This window comes from Pseudophryne corroboree, unplaced genomic scaffold (assembly GCF_028390025.1).
Source record: "Pseudophryne corroboree isolate aPseCor3 unplaced genomic scaffold, aPseCor3.hap2 scaffold_410, whole genome shotgun sequence".
Lineage (NCBI taxonomy): Eukaryota > Metazoa > Chordata > Amphibia > Anura > Myobatrachidae > Pseudophryne > Pseudophryne corroboree.
Genome location: NW_026970045.1, coordinates 300,499 through 316,762, shown reverse-complemented (window position 1 = coordinate 316,762; position 16,264 = coordinate 300,499). Strand labels below are relative to the sequence as shown.

The window sequence follows — 16,264 nt, the reverse complement described above, 5'->3', positions numbered from 1 at the left end:
TTTAAGCTGAATGAGGACTGCTGGCTTGGCACTCAGGCGACAGGTGGAATCTTTGTCATGCTCTGGTTTCTCTTCAGAACTAACAAATCTTTCTCCTTTTACTAAAGATTTCTGTGGAGAGGAGCAAAACTGAGTTTTATCTCAATTTTTGTATGCCCCGTCTTATTGAGGTTTCTTTTATTGGTTTAAAGATAGAACGAGTGTGCTTTAATGTAAGCTCATTTGCATAGAAATGACAGTAAATGTCTGTTTATTTTCAAACAGAACTTTCTTGACCATACTAATTGCTTGAAAGAACTGGGAGCACATGGAAAAGAGTACAAACCATGCTTATAGCAAGGGGAAGCCTGGTGAGAAATCTGCTTTCTTTCAAATTGGGCGCTCACTTTGAGCTGAATGAGGACTGCTGGCATGGCACTCAGGCGACAGGAGGAATCTTGGTCATGCTCTGGTTTTTCTTCAGAATGAACAAATCTTTCGCCTTTTATTAAAGATTTCTGTGGAGAGGAGCAAAACTGAGTTTTATTTCAATTTGTGTATGCCCCGTCTTATTGAGGTTTCTTTTATTGGTTTAAAGATAGAACAAGTGTGCTTTAATGTAAGCTCATTTGCATAGAAATGACAGTAAATGTCTGTTTCTTTTCAAACAGAACTTTCTTGACCATACTAATTGCTTGAAAGATCTGGGAGCACGTGGAAAACAGTATAAACCATGCTTATAGCAAGGGGAAGCCAGGTGAGAAATCTGCTTTCTTTCAAATTGGGCGCTCACTTTGAGCTGAATGAGGACTGCTGGCATGGCACTCTGGCGACAGGAGGAATCTTGGTCATGCTCTGGTTTCTCTTCAGAATGAACAAATCTTTCGCCTTTTACTAAAGATTTCCGTGGAGAGGAGCAAAACTGAGTTTTATCTCAATTTTTGCATGCCCCATATTATTGGGGTTTCTATTATTAGTTTAAAGACAGAACGAGTGTGCTTTCTTAGTAGCTTTGATGTAAGTTTATTTGCATAACAATGACAGTAAATGCCTGTTTCTTTTCAAAAGGAACTTTCTTGACCATACTAATTGCTTGAAAGATCTGGGAGCACATGGAAAAGAGTACAAACCATGCTTATAGCAAGGGGAAGCCTGGTGAGAAATCTGATTTCTTTCTTTCAAATTGGGTGCTCACTTTCAGCTGAATGAGGATTGCTGGCTTGGCACTCAGGCGACAGGTGGAATCTTGGTCATGCTCTGGTTTCTCTTCAGAACAAATAAATCTTTCGCCTTTTACTAAAGATTTCCGTGGAGAGGAGCAAAACTGAGTTTTATCTCAATTTTTGCATGCCCCATCTTATTGGGGTTTCTTTTATTGGTTTAAAGATAAAACGAGTGTGCTTTAATGTAAGCTCATTTGCATAGAAATGACAGTAAATGTCTGTTTCTTTTCAAACAGAACTTTCTTGACCATACTAATTGCTTGAAAGATCTGGGTGCACGTGGAAAACAGTATAAACCATGCTTATAGCAAGGGGAAGCCAGGTGAGAAATCTGCTTTCTTTCAAATTGGGTGCTCACTTTGAGCTGAATGAGGACTGCTGGCATGGCACTCAGGCGACAGGAGGAATCTTGGTCATGCTCTGGTTTCTCTTCAGAACGAACAAATCTTTCGCCTTTTATTAAAGATTTCCGTGGAGAGGAGCAAAACTGAGTTTTATCTCAATTTTTGCATGCCCCATATTATTGGGGTTTCTTTTATCAGTTTAAAGACAGAATGAGTGTGCTTTCTTAGTAGCTTTAATGTAAGTTTATTTGCATAACAATGACAGTAAATTCCTGTTTCTTTTCAAACAGAACTTTCTTGACCATACTAATTACTTGAAAGATCTGGGAGCACATGGAATAGAGTACAAACCATGCTTATAGCAAGGGGAAGCCTGGTTAGAAATCTGCTTTCTTTCAAATTGGGTGCTCACTTTAAGCTGAAAGAGGACTGCTGGCTTGGCACTCAGGCGACAGGTGGAATCTTGGTCATGCTCTGGTTTCTCTTCAGAACGAACAAATCTTTCGCTTTTTACTAAAGATTTCTGTGGAGAGGAGCAAAACTTAGTTTTATCTCAATTTTTGAATGCCCCGTCTTATTGAGGTTTCTTTTAATGGTTTAAAGATAGAACGAGTGTGCTTTAATGTAAGCTCATTTGCATAGAAATGACAGTAAATGTCTGTTTATTTTCAAACAGAACTTTCTTGACCATACTAATTGCTTGAAAGAACTGGGAGCACATGGAAAAGAGTACAAACCATGCTTATAGCAAGGGGAAGCCTGGTGAGAAATCTGCTTTCTTTCAAATTGGGTGCTCACTTTAAGCTGAATGAGGACTGCTGGCTTGGCACTCAGGCGACAGGTGGAATCTTGGTTATGCTCTGGTTTCTCTTCAGAACGAATAAATCTTTCGCCTTTTACTAAAGATTTCCGTGGAGAGGAGCAAAACTGAGTTTTATCTCAATTTTTGCATGCCACATCTTATTGGTTTTTTTTATCGGTTTAAAGATAGAACGAGTGTGCTTTAATGTATGCTCATTTGCATAGAATTGACAGTAAATGTTTGTTTCTTTTCAAACAGAACTTTCTTGACCATACTAATTGCTTGAAAGATCTGGGAGCACATGGAAAAGAGTACAAACCATGCTTATAGCAAGGGGAAGCCTGGTGAGAAATCTGCTTTCTTTCTTTCAAATTGGGTGCTCACTTTGAGCTGAATGAGGAATGCTGGCATGGCACTCAGGCGACAGGAGGAATCTTGGTCATGCTCTGGTTTCTCTTCAGAACGAACAAATCTTTCGCCTTTTACTAAAGATTTCCGTGGAGAGGAGCAAAACTGAGTTTTATCTCAATTTTTGCATGCCCCATATTATTGGGGTTTCTTTTATCAGTTTAAAGACAGAATGAGTGTGCTTTCTTGGTAGCTTTGATGTAAGTTTATTTGCATAACAATGACAGTAAATGTCTGTTTCTTTTCAAACAGAACTTTCTTGACCATACTAATTGCTTGAAAGATCTGGGAGCACGTGGAAAACAGTATAAACCATGCTTATAGCAAGGGGAAGCCAGGTGAGAAATCTGCTATCTTTCAAATTGGGTGCTCACTTTGAGCTGAATGAGGACTGCTGGCATGGCACTCAGGCGACAGGAGGAATCTTGGTCATGCTCTGGTTTCTCTTCAGAACGAACAAATCTTTCGCCTTTTATTAAAGATTTCCGTGGAGAGGAGCAAAACTGAGTTTTATCTCAATTTTTGCATGCCCCATATTATTGGGGTTTCTTTTATCAGTTTAAAGACAGAATGAGTGTGCTTTCTTGGTAGCTTTAATGTAAGTTTATTTGCATAACAATGACAGTAAATTCCTGTTTCTTTTCAAACAGAACTTTCTTGACCATACTAATTACTTGAAAGATCTGGGAGCACATGGAATAGAGTACAAACCATGCTTATAGCAAGGGGAAGCCTGGTTAGAAATCTGCTTTCTTTCAAATTGGGTGCTCACTTTAAGCTGAAAGAGGACTGCTGGCTTGGCACTCAGGCGACAGGTGGAATCTTGGTTATGCTCTGGTTTCTCTTCAGAACGAATAAATCTTTCGCCTTTTACTAAAGATTTCAGTGGAGAAGAGCCAAACTGAGTTTTATCTCAATTTTTGCATGCCCCATCTTAATGGGGTTTCTTTTATCGGTTTAAAGATAGAACGAGCGTGCTTTAATGTAAGCTCATTTGCATATAAATGACAGTAAATGTCTGTTTCTTTTCAAACAGAACTTTCTTGACCATACTAGTTGCTTGAAAGATCTGGGAGCACATGGAAAAGAGTATAAACCATGCTTATAGCAAGGGGAATCCTGGTGAGAAATCTGCTTTCTTTCTTTCAAATTGGGTGCTCACTTTAAGCTGAATGAGGACTGCTGGCTTGGCACTCAGGCGACAGGTGGAATCTTGGTCATGCTCTGGTTTCTCTTCAGAACGAACAAATCTTTCGCCTTTTATTAAAAATTTCCGTGGAGAGGAGCAAAACTGAGTTTTATCTCAATTTTTGCATGCCCCATCTTATTGGGTTTTATTTTATCGGTTTAAAGATAGAACGAGTGTGCTTTAATGTAAGCTCATTTGCATAGAAATGACAGTAAATGTCTGTTTCTTTTCAAACAGAACTTTCTTGACCATACTAATTGCTTGAAAGATCTGGGAGCACATGGAAAAGAGTCCAAACCATGCTTATAGCAAGGGGAAGCCTGGTGAGAAATCTGCTTTCTTTCTTTCAAATTGGGTGCTCAATTTGAGCTGAATGAGGACTGCTGGCATGGCACTCAGGTGACAGGTGAAATCTTGGTCATGCTCTGGTTTCTCTTCAGAACTAACAAATCTTTCGCCTTTTACTAAAGATTTCCGTGGAGAGGAGCAAAACTGAGTTTTATCTCAATTTTTGTATGCCCCATCTTATTGGGGTTTTTTTTATTGGTTTAAAGATAGAACTAGTGTGCTTTAATGTAAGCTCATTTGCATAGAAATGACAGTACATGTCTGTTTCTTTTCAAACAGAACTTTCTTGACCATACTAATTGCTTGAAAGATCTGGGAGCACATGGAAAACAGTATAAACCATGCTAATAGCAAGGGGAAGCCAGGTGAGAAATCTGCTTTCTTTAAATTGGGTGCTCACTTTGAGCTGAATGAGGACTGCTGGCATGGCACTCAGGCGACCGGAGGAATCTTGGTCATGCTCTGGTTTCTCTTCAGAACGAACAAATCTTTCGCCTTTTATTAAAGATTTCCGTCTTATTGGGGTTTCTTTTATCAGTTTAAAGATAGAACGAGTGTGCTTTAATGTAAGCTCATTTGCATAGAAATGACAGTAAATGTCTGTTTCTTTTCAAACAGAACTTTCTTGACCATACTAATTGCTTGAAAGATCTGGGAGCACATGGAAAACAGTATAAACCATGCTTATAGCAAGGGGAAGCCAGGTGAGAAATCTGCTTTCTTTTAAATTGGGTGCTCACTTTGAGCTGCATGAGGACTGCTGGCATGGCACTCAGGCGACAGGAGGAATCTTGGTCATGCTCTGGTTTCTCTTCAGAACGAACAAATCTTTCGCCTTTTTATAAAGATTTCCGTGGAGAGGAGCAAAACTGAGTTTTATCTCAATTTTTGCATGCCCCATATTATTGGGGTTTCTTTTATCAGTTTAAAGACAGAATGAGTGTGCTTTCTTGGTAGCTTTAATGTAAGTTTATTTGCATAACAATGACAGTAAATTCCTGTTTCTTTTCAAACAGAACTTTCTTGACCATACTAATTACTTGAAAGATCTGGGAGCACATGGAATAGAGTACAAACCATGCTTATAGCAAGGGGAAGCCTGGTTAGAAATCTGCTTTCTTTCAAATTGGGTGCTCACTTTAAGCTGAAAGAGGACTGCTGGCTTGGCACTCAGGCGACAGGTGGAATCTTGGTTATGCTCTGGTTTCTCTTCAGAACGAATAAATCTTTCGCCTTTTACTAAAGATTTCCGTGGAGAGGAGCAAAACTGAGTTTTATCTCAATTTTTGTATGCCCCATCTTATTGGGGTTTCTTTTATTGGTTTACAGATAGAACTACTGTGCTTTAATGTAAGCTCATTTGCATAGAAATGACAGTACATGTTTGTTTCTTTTCAAACAGAACTTTCTTGACCATACTAATTGCTTGAAAGATCTGGGAGCACATGGAAAAGAGTACAAACCATGCTTATAGCAAGGGGAAGCCTGGTGAGAAATCTGCTTTCTTTCTTTCAAATTGGGTGCTCACTTTGAGCTGAATGAGGACTGCTGGCATGGCACTCAGGCGACAGGAGGAATCTTGGTCATGCTCTGGTTTCTCTTCAGAACGAACAAATCTTTCACCTTTTACTAAAGATTTCCGTGGAGAGGAGCAAAACTGAGTTTTATCTCAATTTTTGTATGCCCCATCTTATTGGGGTTTCTTTTATTGGTTTAAAGATAGAACTAGTGTGCTTTAATGTAAGCTCATTTGCATAGAAATGACAGTACATGTCTGTTTCTTTTCAAACAGAACTTTCTTGACCATACTAATTGCTTGAAAGATCTGGGAGCACATGGAAAACAGTATAAACCATGCTTATAGCAAGGGGAAGCCAGGTGAGAAATCTGCTTTCTTTTAAATTGGGTGCTCACTTTGAGCTGAATGAGGACTGCTGGCATGGCACTCAGGCGACAGGAGGAATCTTGGTCATGCTCTGGTTTCTCTTCAGAACGAACAAATCTTTCGCCTTTTATTAAAGATTTCCGTGGAGAGGAGCAAAATTGAGTTTTATCTCAATTTTTGCATGCCCCATAATATTGGTGTTTCTTTTATCAGTTTAAAGACAGAATGAGTGTGCTTTCTTGGTAGCTTTAATGTAAGTTTATTTGCATAACAATGACAGTAAATTCCTGTTTCTTTTCAAACAGAACTTTCTTGACCATACTAATTACTTGAAAGATCTGGGAGCACATGGAATAGAGTACAAACCATGCTTATAGCAAGGGGAAGCCTGGTTAGAAATCTGCTTTCTTTCAAATTGGGTGCTCACTTTAAGCTGAAAGAGGACTGCTGGCTTGGCACTCAGGCGACAGGTGGAATCTTGGTCATGCTCTGGTTTCTCTTTAGAACGAACAAATCTTTCGCCTTTTACTAAAGATTTCTGTGGAGAGGAGCAAAACTGAGTTTTATCTCAATTTTTGAATGCCCCGTCTTATTGAGGTTTCTTTTAATGGTTTAAAGATAGAACGAGTGTGCTTTAATGTAAGCTCATTTGCATAGAAATGACAGTAAATGTCTGTTTATTTTCAAACAGAACTTTCTTGACCATACTAATTGCTTGAAAGAACTGGGAGCACATGGAAAAGAGTACAAACCATGCTTATAGCAAGGGGAAGCCTGGTGAGAAATCTGCTTTCTTTCAAATTGGGTGCTCACTTTAAGCTGAATGAGGACTGCTGGCTTGGCATTCAGGCGACAGGTGGAATCTTGGTTATGCTCTGGTTTCTCTTCAGAACGAATAAATCTTTCGCCTTTTACTAAAGATTTCCGTGGAGAGGAGCAAAACTGAGTTTTATCTCAATTTTTGCATGCCACATCTTATTGGGGTTTCTTTTATCGGTTTAAAGATAGAACGAGTGTGCTTTAATGTAAGCTCATTTGCATAGAATTGACAGTAAATGTTTGTTTCTTTTCAAACAGAACTTTCTTGACCATACTAATTGCTTGAAAGATCAGGGAGCACATGGAAAAGAGTACAAACCATGCTTATAGCAAGGGGAAGCCTGGTGAGAAATCTGCTTTCTTTCTTTCAAATTGGGTGCTCACTTTGAGCTGAATTAGGAATGCTGGCATGGCACTCAGGCGACAGGAGGAATCTTGGTCATGCTCTGGTTTCTCTTCAGAACGAACAAATCTTTCGCCTTTTACTAAAGATTTCCGTGGAGAGGAGCAAAACTGAGTTTAATCTCAATTTTTGCATGCCCCATATTATTGGGGTTTCTTTTATCAGTTTAAAGACAGAATGAGTGTGCTTTCTTGGTAGCTTTGATGTAAGTTTATTTGCATAACAATGACAGTAAATGTCTGTTTCTTTTCAAACAGAACTTTCTTGACCATACTAATTACTTGAAAGATCTGGGAGCACGTGGAATAGAGTACAAACCATGCTTATAGCAAGGGGAAGCCTGGTTAGAAATCTGCTTTCTTTCAAATTGGGTGCTCACTTTGAGCTGAAAGAGGACTGCTGGCTTGGCACTCAGGCGACAGGTGGAATCTTGGTTATGCTCTGGTTTCTCTTCAGAACGAATAAATCTTTCGCCTTTTACTAAAGATTTCCGTGTAGAGGAGCAAAACTGAGTTTTATCTCAATTTTTGCATGCCCCATCTTATTGGGGTTTCTTTTATCGGTTTAAAGATAGAACGAGTGTGCTTTAATGTAAGCTCATTTGCATAGAATTGACAGTAAATGTCTGTTTCTTTTCAAACAGAACTTTCTTGACCATACTAATTGCTTGAAAGATCTGGGAGCACATGGAAAAGAGTACAAACCATGCTTATAGCAAGGGGAAGCCTGGTGAGAAATCTGCTTTCTTTCTTTCAAATTGGGTGCTCACTTTGAGCTGAATGAGGACTGCTGGCATGGCACTCAGGCGACAGGAGGAATCTTGGTCATGCTCTGGTTTCTCTTCAGAACGAACAAATCTTTCACCTTTTACTAAAGATTTCCGTGGAGAGGAGCAAAACTGAGTTTTATCTCAATTTTTGTATGCCCCATCTTATTGGGGTTTCTTTATTGGTTTAAAGATAGAACTAGTGTGCTTTAATGTAAGCTCATTTGCATAGAAATGACAGTACATGTCTGTTTCTTTTCAAACAGAACTTTCTTGACCATACTAATTGCTTGAAAGATCTGGGAGCACATGGAAAACAGTATAAACCATGCTTATAGCAAGGGGAAGCCAGGTGAGAAATCTGCTTTCTTTTAAATTGGGTGCTCACTTTGAGCTGAATGAGTACTGCTGGCATGGCACTCAGGCGACAGGAGGAATCTTGGTCATGCTCTGGTTTCTCTTCAGAACGAACAAATCTTTCGCCTTTTATTAAAGATTTCCGTGGAGAGGAGCAAAACTAAGTTTTATCTCAATTTTTGCATGCCCCATCTTATTGGGGTTTGTTTTATCAGTTTAAAGATAGAACGAGTGTGCTTTAATGTAAGCTCATTTGCATAGAAATGACAGTAAATGTCTGTTTCTTTTCAAACAGAACTTGCTTGACCATACTAATTGCTTGAAAGATCTGGGAGCACATGGAAAACAGTATAAACCATGCTTATAGCAAGGGGAAGCCAGGTGAGAAATCTGCTTTCTTTTAAATTGGGTGCTCACTTTGAGCTGAATCTGGACTGCTGGCATGGCACTCAGGCGACAGGAGGAATCTTGGTCATGCTCTGGTTTCTCTTCAGAACGAACAAATCTTTCGCCTTTTATTAAAGATTTCCGTGGAGAGGAGCAAAACTGAGTTTTATCTCAATTTTTGCATGCCCCATCTTATTGGGGTTTCTTTTATCAGTTTAAAGATAGAACGAGTGTGCTTTAATGTAAGCTCATTTGCATAGAAATGACAGTAAATATCTGTTTCTTTTCAAACAGAACTTTCTTGACCATACTAATTGCTTGAAAGATCTGGGAGCACATGGAAAACAGTATAAACCATGCTTATAGCAAGGGGAAGCCAGGTGAGAAATCTGCTTTCTTTTAAATTGGGTGCTCACTTTGAGCTGAATGAGGACTGCTGGCATGGCACTCAGGCGACAGGAGGAATCTTGGTCATGCTCTGGTTTCTCTTCAGAATGAACAAATCTTTCGCCTTTTATTAAAGATTTCCGTGGAGAGGAGCAAAACTGAGTTTTATCTCAATTTTTGCATGCCCCATATTATTGGTGTTTGTTTTATCAGTTTAAAGACAGAATGAGTGTGCTTTCTTGGTAGCTTTAATGTAAGTTTATTTGCATAACAATGACAGTAAATTCCTGTTTCTTTTCAAACAGAACTTTCTTGACCATACTAATTACTTGAAAGATCTGGGAGCACATGGAATAGAGTACAAACCATGCTTATAGCAAGGGGAAGCTTGGTTAGAAATCTGCTTTCTTTCAAATTGGGTGCTCACTTTAAGCTGAATGAGGACTGCTGGCTTGGCACTCAGGCGACAGGTGGAATCTTTGTCATGCTCTGGTTTCTCTTCAGAACTAACAAATCTTTCTCCTTTTACTAAAGATTTCTGTGGAGAGGAGCAAAACTGAGTTTTATCTCAATTTTTGTATGCCCCGTCTTATTGAGGTTTCTTTTATTGGTTTAAAGATAGAACGAGTGTGCTTTAATGTAAGCTCATTTGCATAGAAATGACAGTAAATGTCTGTTTATTTTCAGACAGAACTTTCTTGACCATACTAATTGCTTGAAAGAACTGGGAGCACATGGAAAAGAGTACAAACCATGCTTATAGCAAGGGGAAGCCTGGTGAGAAATCTGCTTTCTTTCAAATTGGGCGCTCACTTTGAGCTGAATGAGGACTGCTGGCATGGCACTCAGGCGACAGGAGGAATCTTGGTCATGCTCTGGTTTTTCTTCAGAATGAACAAATCTTTCGCCTTTTATTAAAGATTTCTGTGGAGAGGAGCAAAACTGAGTTTTATTTCAATTTGTGTATGCCCCGTCTTATTGAGGTTTCTTTTATTGGTTTAAAGATAGAACAAGTGTGCTTTAATGTAAGCTCATTTGCATAGAAATGACAGTAAATGTCTGTTTCTTTTCAAACAGAACTTTCTTGACCATACTAATTGCTTGAAAGATCTGGGAGCACGTGGAAAACAGTATAAACCATGCTTATAGCAAGGGGAAGCCAGGTGAGAAATCTGCTTTCTTTCAAATTGGGCGCTCACTTTGAGCTGAATGAGGACTGCTGGCATGGCACTCTGGCGACAGGAGGAATCTTGGTCATGCTCTGGTTTCTCTTCAGAATGAACAAATCTTTCGCCTTTTACTAAAGATTTCCGTGGAGAGGAGCAAAACTGAGTTTTATCTCAATTTTTGCATGCCCCATATTATTGGGGTTTCTATTATTAGTTTAAAGACAGAACGAGTGTGCTTTCTTAGTAGCTTTGATGTAAGTTTATTTGCATAACAATGACAGTAAATGCCTGTTTCTTTTCAAAAGGAACTTTCTTGACCATACTAATTGCTTGAAAGATCTGGGAGCACATGGAAAAGAGTACAAACCATGCTTATAGCAAGGGGAAGCCTGGTGAGAAATCTGCTTTCTTTCTTTCAAATTGGGTGCTCACTTTAAGCTGAATGAGGATTGCTGGCTTGGCACTCAGGCGACAGGTGGAATCTTGGTCATGCTCTGGTTTCTCTTCAAAACAAATAAATATTTTGCCTTTTACTAAAGATTTCCGTGGAGAGGAGCAAAACTGAGTTTTATCTCAATTTTTGCATGCCCCATCTTATTGGGGTTTCTTTTATTGGTTTAAAGATAGAACGAGTGTGCTTTAATGTAAGCTCATTTGCATAGAAATGACAGTAAATGTCTGTTTCTTTTCAAACAGAACTTTCTTGACCATACTAATTGCTTGAAAGATCTGGGAGCACGTGGAAAACAGTATAAACCATGCTTATAGCAAGGGGAAGCCAGGTGAGAAATCTGCTATCTTTCAAATTGGGCGCTCACTTTGAGCTGAATGAGGACTGCTGGCATGGCACTCAGGCAACAGGAGGAATCTTGGTCATGCTCTGGTTTCTCTTCAAAATGAACAAATCTTTCGTCTTTTATTAAAGATTTCTGTGGAGAGGAGCAAAACTGAGTTTTATCTCAATTTGTGTATGCCCCGTCTTATTGAGGTTTCTTTTATTGGTTTAAAGATAGAACGAGTGTGCTTTAATGTAAGCTCATTTGCATAGAAATGACAGTAAATGTCTGTTTCTTTTCAAACAGATCTTTCTTGACCATACTAATTGCTTGAAAGATCTGGGAGCACGTGGAAAACAGTATAAACCATGCTTATAGCAAGGGGAAGCCAGGTGAGAAATCTGCTATCTTTCAAATTGGGCGCTCACTTTGAGCTGAATGAGGACTGCTGGCATGGCACTCAGGCAACAGGAGGAATCTTGGTCATGCTCTGGTTTCTCTTCAGAATGAACAAATCTTTCGCCTTTTATTAAAGATTTCTGTGGAGAGGAGCAAAACTGAGTTTTATCTCAATTTGTGTATGCCCCGTCTTATTGAGGTTTTTTTTATTGGTTTAAAGATAGAACGAGTGTGCTTTAATGTAAGCTCATTTGCATAGAAATGACAGTAAATGCCTGTTTCTTTTCAAAAAGAACTTTCTTGACCATACTAATTGCTTGAAAGATCTGGGAGCACATGGAAAAGAGTACAAACCATGCTTATAGCAAGGGGAAGCCTGGTGAGAAATCTGCTTTCTTTCTTTCAAATTGGGTGCTCACTTTAAGCTGAATGAGGATTTCTGGCTTGGCACTCAGGCGACAGGTGGAATCTTGGTCATGCTCTGGTTTCTCTTCAGTACAAATAAATCTTTCGCCTTTTACTAAAGATTTCCGTGGAGAGGAGCAAAACTGAGTTTTATCTCAATTTTTGTATGCCCCATCTTATTGGGGTTTCTTTTATTGGTTTACAGATAGAACTACTGTGCTTTAATGTAAGCTCATTTGCATAGAAATGACAGTACATGTTTGTTTCTTTTCAAACAGAACTTTCTTGACCATACTAATTGCTTGAAAGATCTGGGAGCACATGGAAAAGAGTACAAACCATGCTTATAGCAAGGGGAAGCCTGGTGAGAAATCTGCTTTCTTTCTTTCAAATTGGGTGCTCACTTTGAGCTGAATGAGGACTGCTGGCATGGCACTCAGGCGACAGGAGGAATCTTGGTCATGCTCTGGTTTCTCTTCAGAACGAACAAATCTTTCACCTTTTACTAAAGATTTCCGTGGAGAGGAGCAAAACTGAGTTTTATCTCAATTTTTGTATGCCCCATCTTATTGGGGTTTCTTTTATTGGTTTAAAGATAGAACTAGTGTGCTTTAATGTAAGCTCATTTGCATAGAAATGACAGTACATGTCTGTTTCTTTTCAAACAGAACTTTCTTGACCATACTAATTGCTTGAAAGATCTGGGAGCACATGGAAAACAGTATAAACCATGCTTATAGCAAGGGGAAGCCAGGTGAGAAATCTGCTTTCTTTTAAATTGGGTGCTCACTTTGAGCTGAATGAGGACTGCTGGCATGGCACTCAGGCGACAGGAGGAATCTTGGTCATGCTCTGGTTTCTCTTCAGAACGAACAAATCTTTCGCCTTTTATTAAAGATTTCCGTGGAGAGGAGCAAAACTGAGTTTTATCTCAATTTTTGCATGCCCCATAATATTGGTGTTTCTTTTATCAGTTTAAAGACAGAATGAGTGTGCTTTCTTGGTAGCTTTAATGTAAGTTTATTTGCATAACAATGACAGTAAATTCCTGTTTCTTTTCAAACAGAACTTTCTTGACCATACTAATTACTTGAAAGATCTGGGAGCACATGGAATAGAGTACAAACCATGCTTATAGCAAGGGGAAGCCTGGTTAGAAATCTGCTTTCTTTCAAATTGGGTGCTCACTTTAAGCTGAAAGAGGACTGCTGGCTTGGCACTCAGGCGACAGGTGGAATCTTGGTCATGCTCTGGTTTCTCTTTAGAACGAACAAATCTTTCGCCTTTTACTAAAGATTTCTGTGGAGAGGAGCAAAACTGAGTTTTATCTCAATTTTTGAATGCCCCGTCTTATTGAGGTTTCTTTTAATGGTTTAAAGATAGAACGAGTGTGCTTTAATGTAAGCTCATTTGCATAGAAATGACAGTAAATGTCTGTTTATTTTCAAACAGAACTTTCTTGACCATACTAATTGCTTGAAAGAACTGGGAGCACATGGAAAAGAGTACAAACCATGCTTATAGCAAGGGGAAGCCTGGTGAGAAATCTGCTTTCTTTCAAATTGGGTGCTCACTTTAAGCTGAATGAGGACTGCTGGCTTGGCATTCAGGCGACAGGTGGAATCTTGGTTATGCTCTGGTTTCTCTTCAGAACGAATAAATCTTTCGCCTTTTACTAAAGATTTTCGTGGAGAGGAGCAAAACTGAGTTTTATCTCAATTTTTGCATGCCACATCTTATTGGGGTTTCTTTTATCGGTTTAAAGATAGAACGAGTGTGCTTTAATGTAAGCTCATTTGCATAGAATTGACAGTAAATGTTTGTTTCTTTTCAAACAGAACTTTCTTGACCATACTAATTGCTTGAAAGATCAGGGAGCACATGGAAAAGAGTACAAACCATGCTTATAGCAAGGGGAAGCCTGGTGAGAAATCTGCTTTCTTTCTTTCAAATTGGGTGCTCACTTTGAGCTGAATGAGGAATGCTGGCATGGCACTCAGGCGACAGGAGGAATCTTGGTCATGCTCTGGTTTCTCTTCAGAACGAACAAATCTTTCGCCTTTTACTAAAGATTTCCGTGGAGAGGAGCAAAACTGAGTTTAATCTCAATTTTTGCATGCCCCATATTATTGGGGTTTCTTTTATCAGTTTAAAGACAGAATGAGTGTGCTTTCTTGGTAGCTTTGATGTAAGTTTATTTGCATAACAATGACAGTAAATGTCTGTTTCTTTTCAAACAGAACTTTCTTGACCATACTAATTACTTGAAAGATCTGGGAGCACGTGGAATAGAGTACAAACCATGCTTATAGCAAGGGGAAGCCTGGTTAGAAATCTGCTTTCTTTCAAATTGGGTGCTCACTTTGAGCTGAAAGAGGACTGCTGGCTTGGCACTCAGGCGACAGGTGGAATCTTGGTTATGCTCTGGTTTCTCTTCAGAACGAATAAATCTTTCGCCTTTTACTAAAGATTTCCGTGGAGAGGAGCAAAACTGAGTTTTATCTCAATTTTTGTATGCCCCATCTTATTGGGGTTTCTTTTATTGGTTTAAAGATAGAACTAGTGTGCTTTAATGTAAGCTCATTTGCATAGAAATGACAGTACATGTCTGTTTCTTTTCAAACAGAACTTTCTTGACCATACTAATTGCTTGAAAGATCTGGGAGCACATGGAAAACAGTATAAACCATGCTTATAGCAAGGGGAAGCCAGGTGAGAAATCTGCTTTCTTTTAAATTGGGTGCTCACTTTGAGCTGAATGAGGACTGCTGGCATGGCACTCAGGCGACAGGAGGAATCTTGGTCATGCTCTGGTTTCTCTTCAGAACGAACAAATCTTTCGCCTTTTATTAAAGATTTCCGTGGAGAGGAGCAAAACTAAGTTTTATCTCAATTTTTGCATGCCCCATCTTATTGGGGTTTGTTTTATCAGTTTAAAGATAGAACGAGTGTGCTTTAATGTAAGCTCATTTGCATAGAAATGACAGTAAATGTCTGTTTCTTTTCAAACAGAACTTGCTTGACCATACTAATTGCTTGAAAGATCTGGGAGCACATGGAAAACAGTATAAACCATGCTTATAGCAAGGGGAAGCCAGGTGAGAAATCTGCTTTCTTTTAAATTGGGTGCTCACTTTGAGCTGAATCTGGACTGCTGGCATGGCACTCAGGCGACAGGAGGAATCTTGGTCATGCTCTGGTTTCTCTTCAGAACGAACAAATCTTTCGCCTTTTATTAAAGATTTCCGTGGAGAGGAGCAAAACTGAGTTTTATCTCAATTTTTGCATGCCCCATCTTATTGGGGTTTCTTTTATCAGTTTAAAGATAGAACGAGTGTGCTTTAATGTAAGCTCATTTGCATAGAAATGACAGTAAATATCTGTTTCTTTTCAAACAGAACTTTCTTGACCATACTAATTGCTTGAAAGATCTGGGAGCACATGGAAAACAGTATAAACCATGCTTATAGCAAGGGGAAGCCAGGTGAGAAATCTGCTTTCTTTTAAGTTGGGTGCTCACTTTGAGCTGAATGAGGACTGCTGGCATGGCACTCAGGCGACAGGAGGAATCTTGGTCATGCTCTGGTTTCTCTTCAGAATGAACAAATCTTTCGCCTTTTATTAAAGATTTCCGTGGAGAGGAGCAAAACTGAGTTTTATCTCAATTTTTGCATGCCCCATATTATTGGTGTTTGTTTTATCAGTTTAAAGACAGAATGAGTGTGCTTTCTTGGTAGCTTTGATGTAAGTTTATTTGCATAACAATGACAGTAAATTCCTGTTTCTTTTCAAACAGAACTTTCTTGACCATACTAATTACTTGAAAGATCTGGGAGCACATGGAATAGAGTACAAACCATGCTTATAGCAAGGGGAAGCTTGGTTAGAAATCTGCTTTCTTTCAAATTGGGTGCTCACTTTAAGCTGAATGAGGACTGCTGGCTTGGCACTCAGGCGACAGGTGGAATCTTTGTCATGCTCTGGTTTCTCTTCAGAACTAACAAATCTTTCTCCTTTTACTAAAGATTTCTGTGGAGAGGAGCAAAACTGAGTTTTATCTCAATTTTTGCATGCCCCATATTATTGGGGTTTCTATTATTAGTTTAAAGACAGAACGAGTGTGCTTTCTTAGTAGCTTTGATGTAAGTTTATTTGCATAACAATGACAGTAAATGCCTGTTTCTTTTCAAAAGGAATTTTCTTGACCATACTAATTGC

At 39.1% G+C, this 16,264-nt stretch overlaps 41 non-coding genes and 1 pseudogene across 41 annotated transcripts; all 42 read left to right on the top strand.

The window, feature by feature from the left end:
- The first annotated feature begins 57 nt into the window (after positions 1 to 57).
- LOC135024524 (U5 spliceosomal RNA) lies at positions 58 to 173 on the top strand. Its single transcript, XR_010221342.1, has one exon. It is a non-coding gene; the product is annotated as a U5 spliceosomal RNA (small nuclear RNA).
- Positions 174 to 443: 270 nt separating this feature from the next.
- LOC135024575 (U5 spliceosomal RNA) lies at positions 444 to 559 on the top strand. Its single transcript, XR_010221393.1, has one exon. It is a non-coding gene; the product is annotated as a U5 spliceosomal RNA (small nuclear RNA).
- Positions 560 to 829: 270 nt separating this feature from the next.
- LOC135024618 (U5 spliceosomal RNA) lies at positions 830 to 945 on the top strand. Its single transcript, XR_010221431.1, has one exon. It is a non-coding gene; the product is annotated as a U5 spliceosomal RNA (small nuclear RNA).
- A 286-nt stretch (positions 946 to 1,231) lies between these two features.
- Positions 1,232 to 1,347, top strand: LOC135024658 (U5 spliceosomal RNA). The gene has a single exon (XR_010221472.1). It is a non-coding gene; the product is annotated as a U5 spliceosomal RNA (small nuclear RNA).
- A 270-nt stretch (positions 1,348 to 1,617) lies between these two features.
- Positions 1,618 to 1,733, top strand: LOC135024753 (U5 spliceosomal RNA). The gene has a single exon (XR_010221567.1). It is a non-coding gene; the product is annotated as a U5 spliceosomal RNA (small nuclear RNA).
- A 282-nt stretch (positions 1,734 to 2,015) lies between these two features.
- LOC135024539 (U5 spliceosomal RNA) lies at positions 2,016 to 2,131 on the top strand. The gene has a single exon (XR_010221357.1). It is a non-coding gene; the product is annotated as a U5 spliceosomal RNA (small nuclear RNA).
- Positions 2,132 to 2,401: 270 nt separating this feature from the next.
- LOC135024868 (U5 spliceosomal RNA) lies at positions 2,402 to 2,515 on the top strand. Its single transcript, XR_010221679.1, has one exon. It is a non-coding gene; the product is annotated as a U5 spliceosomal RNA (small nuclear RNA).
- Positions 2,516 to 2,789: 274 nt separating this feature from the next.
- On the top strand, positions 2,790 to 2,905 carry LOC135024659 (U5 spliceosomal RNA). Its single transcript, XR_010221473.1, has one exon. It is a non-coding gene; the product is annotated as a U5 spliceosomal RNA (small nuclear RNA).
- Positions 2,906 to 3,187: 282 nt separating this feature from the next.
- On the top strand, positions 3,188 to 3,303 carry LOC135024752 (U5 spliceosomal RNA). The gene has a single exon (XR_010221566.1). It is a non-coding gene; the product is annotated as a U5 spliceosomal RNA (small nuclear RNA).
- A 282-nt stretch (positions 3,304 to 3,585) lies between these two features.
- Positions 3,586 to 3,701, top strand: LOC135025011 (U5 spliceosomal RNA). Its single transcript, XR_010221818.1, has one exon. It is a non-coding gene; the product is annotated as a U5 spliceosomal RNA (small nuclear RNA).
- A 274-nt stretch (positions 3,702 to 3,975) lies between these two features.
- LOC135024383 (U5 spliceosomal RNA) lies at positions 3,976 to 4,091 on the top strand. Its single transcript, XR_010221208.1, has one exon. It is a non-coding gene; the product is annotated as a U5 spliceosomal RNA (small nuclear RNA).
- Positions 4,092 to 4,365: 274 nt separating this feature from the next.
- On the top strand, positions 4,366 to 4,481 carry LOC135024632 (U5 spliceosomal RNA). Its single transcript, XR_010221446.1, has one exon. It is a non-coding gene; the product is annotated as a U5 spliceosomal RNA (small nuclear RNA).
- Positions 4,482 to 4,750: 269 nt separating this feature from the next.
- LOC135024596 (U5 spliceosomal RNA) lies at positions 4,751 to 4,876 on the top strand (annotated as a pseudogene).
- A 214-nt stretch (positions 4,877 to 5,090) lies between these two features.
- LOC135024985 (U5 spliceosomal RNA) lies at positions 5,091 to 5,206 on the top strand. Its single transcript, XR_010221792.1, has one exon. It is a non-coding gene; the product is annotated as a U5 spliceosomal RNA (small nuclear RNA).
- A 282-nt stretch (positions 5,207 to 5,488) lies between these two features.
- On the top strand, positions 5,489 to 5,604 carry LOC135024800 (U5 spliceosomal RNA). The gene has a single exon (XR_010221613.1). It is a non-coding gene; the product is annotated as a U5 spliceosomal RNA (small nuclear RNA).
- A 274-nt stretch (positions 5,605 to 5,878) lies between these two features.
- On the top strand, positions 5,879 to 5,994 carry LOC135024717 (U5 spliceosomal RNA). The gene has a single exon (XR_010221531.1). It is a non-coding gene; the product is annotated as a U5 spliceosomal RNA (small nuclear RNA).
- A 270-nt stretch (positions 5,995 to 6,264) lies between these two features.
- LOC135024941 (U5 spliceosomal RNA) lies at positions 6,265 to 6,380 on the top strand. Its single transcript, XR_010221751.1, has one exon. It is a non-coding gene; the product is annotated as a U5 spliceosomal RNA (small nuclear RNA).
- A 282-nt stretch (positions 6,381 to 6,662) lies between these two features.
- Positions 6,663 to 6,778, top strand: LOC135025016 (U5 spliceosomal RNA). Its single transcript, XR_010221823.1, has one exon. It is a non-coding gene; the product is annotated as a U5 spliceosomal RNA (small nuclear RNA).
- A 270-nt stretch (positions 6,779 to 7,048) lies between these two features.
- On the top strand, positions 7,049 to 7,164 carry LOC135024698 (U5 spliceosomal RNA). The gene has a single exon (XR_010221512.1). It is a non-coding gene; the product is annotated as a U5 spliceosomal RNA (small nuclear RNA).
- Positions 7,165 to 7,438: 274 nt separating this feature from the next.
- On the top strand, positions 7,439 to 7,554 carry LOC135025023 (U5 spliceosomal RNA). The gene has a single exon (XR_010221830.1). It is a non-coding gene; the product is annotated as a U5 spliceosomal RNA (small nuclear RNA).
- Positions 7,555 to 7,836: 282 nt separating this feature from the next.
- On the top strand, positions 7,837 to 7,952 carry LOC135024438 (U5 spliceosomal RNA). The gene has a single exon (XR_010221261.1). It is a non-coding gene; the product is annotated as a U5 spliceosomal RNA (small nuclear RNA).
- Positions 7,953 to 8,226: 274 nt separating this feature from the next.
- On the top strand, positions 8,227 to 8,342 carry LOC135024715 (U5 spliceosomal RNA). Its single transcript, XR_010221529.1, has one exon. It is a non-coding gene; the product is annotated as a U5 spliceosomal RNA (small nuclear RNA).
- Positions 8,343 to 8,611: 269 nt separating this feature from the next.
- On the top strand, positions 8,612 to 8,727 carry LOC135024959 (U5 spliceosomal RNA). The gene has a single exon (XR_010221768.1). It is a non-coding gene; the product is annotated as a U5 spliceosomal RNA (small nuclear RNA).
- A 270-nt stretch (positions 8,728 to 8,997) lies between these two features.
- LOC135024734 (U5 spliceosomal RNA) lies at positions 8,998 to 9,113 on the top strand. Its single transcript, XR_010221548.1, has one exon. It is a non-coding gene; the product is annotated as a U5 spliceosomal RNA (small nuclear RNA).
- Positions 9,114 to 9,383: 270 nt separating this feature from the next.
- LOC135025061 (U5 spliceosomal RNA) lies at positions 9,384 to 9,499 on the top strand. Its single transcript, XR_010221867.1, has one exon. It is a non-coding gene; the product is annotated as a U5 spliceosomal RNA (small nuclear RNA).
- A 282-nt stretch (positions 9,500 to 9,781) lies between these two features.
- LOC135024523 (U5 spliceosomal RNA) lies at positions 9,782 to 9,897 on the top strand. The gene has a single exon (XR_010221341.1). It is a non-coding gene; the product is annotated as a U5 spliceosomal RNA (small nuclear RNA).
- A 270-nt stretch (positions 9,898 to 10,167) lies between these two features.
- LOC135024574 (U5 spliceosomal RNA) lies at positions 10,168 to 10,283 on the top strand. Its single transcript, XR_010221392.1, has one exon. It is a non-coding gene; the product is annotated as a U5 spliceosomal RNA (small nuclear RNA).
- A 270-nt stretch (positions 10,284 to 10,553) lies between these two features.
- LOC135024617 (U5 spliceosomal RNA) lies at positions 10,554 to 10,669 on the top strand. The gene has a single exon (XR_010221430.1). It is a non-coding gene; the product is annotated as a U5 spliceosomal RNA (small nuclear RNA).
- A 286-nt stretch (positions 10,670 to 10,955) lies between these two features.
- On the top strand, positions 10,956 to 11,071 carry LOC135024876 (U5 spliceosomal RNA). Its single transcript, XR_010221687.1, has one exon. It is a non-coding gene; the product is annotated as a U5 spliceosomal RNA (small nuclear RNA).
- A 270-nt stretch (positions 11,072 to 11,341) lies between these two features.
- LOC135024585 (U5 spliceosomal RNA) lies at positions 11,342 to 11,457 on the top strand. The gene has a single exon (XR_010221403.1). It is a non-coding gene; the product is annotated as a U5 spliceosomal RNA (small nuclear RNA).
- A 270-nt stretch (positions 11,458 to 11,727) lies between these two features.
- On the top strand, positions 11,728 to 11,843 carry LOC135024553 (U5 spliceosomal RNA). The gene has a single exon (XR_010221372.1). It is a non-coding gene; the product is annotated as a U5 spliceosomal RNA (small nuclear RNA).
- A 274-nt stretch (positions 11,844 to 12,117) lies between these two features.
- Positions 12,118 to 12,233, top strand: LOC135024666 (U5 spliceosomal RNA). The gene has a single exon (XR_010221480.1). It is a non-coding gene; the product is annotated as a U5 spliceosomal RNA (small nuclear RNA).
- A 274-nt stretch (positions 12,234 to 12,507) lies between these two features.
- On the top strand, positions 12,508 to 12,623 carry LOC135024714 (U5 spliceosomal RNA). The gene has a single exon (XR_010221528.1). It is a non-coding gene; the product is annotated as a U5 spliceosomal RNA (small nuclear RNA).
- A 270-nt stretch (positions 12,624 to 12,893) lies between these two features.
- LOC135024980 (U5 spliceosomal RNA) lies at positions 12,894 to 13,009 on the top strand. Its single transcript, XR_010221788.1, has one exon. It is a non-coding gene; the product is annotated as a U5 spliceosomal RNA (small nuclear RNA).
- A 282-nt stretch (positions 13,010 to 13,291) lies between these two features.
- LOC135025015 (U5 spliceosomal RNA) lies at positions 13,292 to 13,407 on the top strand. The gene has a single exon (XR_010221822.1). It is a non-coding gene; the product is annotated as a U5 spliceosomal RNA (small nuclear RNA).
- A 270-nt stretch (positions 13,408 to 13,677) lies between these two features.
- LOC135024871 (U5 spliceosomal RNA) lies at positions 13,678 to 13,793 on the top strand. Its single transcript, XR_010221682.1, has one exon. It is a non-coding gene; the product is annotated as a U5 spliceosomal RNA (small nuclear RNA).
- A 274-nt stretch (positions 13,794 to 14,067) lies between these two features.
- Positions 14,068 to 14,183, top strand: LOC135025012 (U5 spliceosomal RNA). The gene has a single exon (XR_010221819.1). It is a non-coding gene; the product is annotated as a U5 spliceosomal RNA (small nuclear RNA).
- A 282-nt stretch (positions 14,184 to 14,465) lies between these two features.
- Positions 14,466 to 14,581, top strand: LOC135024688 (U5 spliceosomal RNA). Its single transcript, XR_010221502.1, has one exon. It is a non-coding gene; the product is annotated as a U5 spliceosomal RNA (small nuclear RNA).
- A 270-nt stretch (positions 14,582 to 14,851) lies between these two features.
- On the top strand, positions 14,852 to 14,967 carry LOC135024958 (U5 spliceosomal RNA). The gene has a single exon (XR_010221767.1). It is a non-coding gene; the product is annotated as a U5 spliceosomal RNA (small nuclear RNA).
- A 270-nt stretch (positions 14,968 to 15,237) lies between these two features.
- On the top strand, positions 15,238 to 15,353 carry LOC135024733 (U5 spliceosomal RNA). Its single transcript, XR_010221547.1, has one exon. It is a non-coding gene; the product is annotated as a U5 spliceosomal RNA (small nuclear RNA).
- A 270-nt stretch (positions 15,354 to 15,623) lies between these two features.
- LOC135025059 (U5 spliceosomal RNA) lies at positions 15,624 to 15,739 on the top strand. The gene has a single exon (XR_010221866.1). It is a non-coding gene; the product is annotated as a U5 spliceosomal RNA (small nuclear RNA).
- Positions 15,740 to 16,021: 282 nt separating this feature from the next.
- LOC135024393 (U5 spliceosomal RNA) lies at positions 16,022 to 16,137 on the top strand. Its single transcript, XR_010221218.1, has one exon. It is a non-coding gene; the product is annotated as a U5 spliceosomal RNA (small nuclear RNA).
- The last annotated feature ends 127 nt before the right edge of the window (positions 16,138 to 16,264 follow it).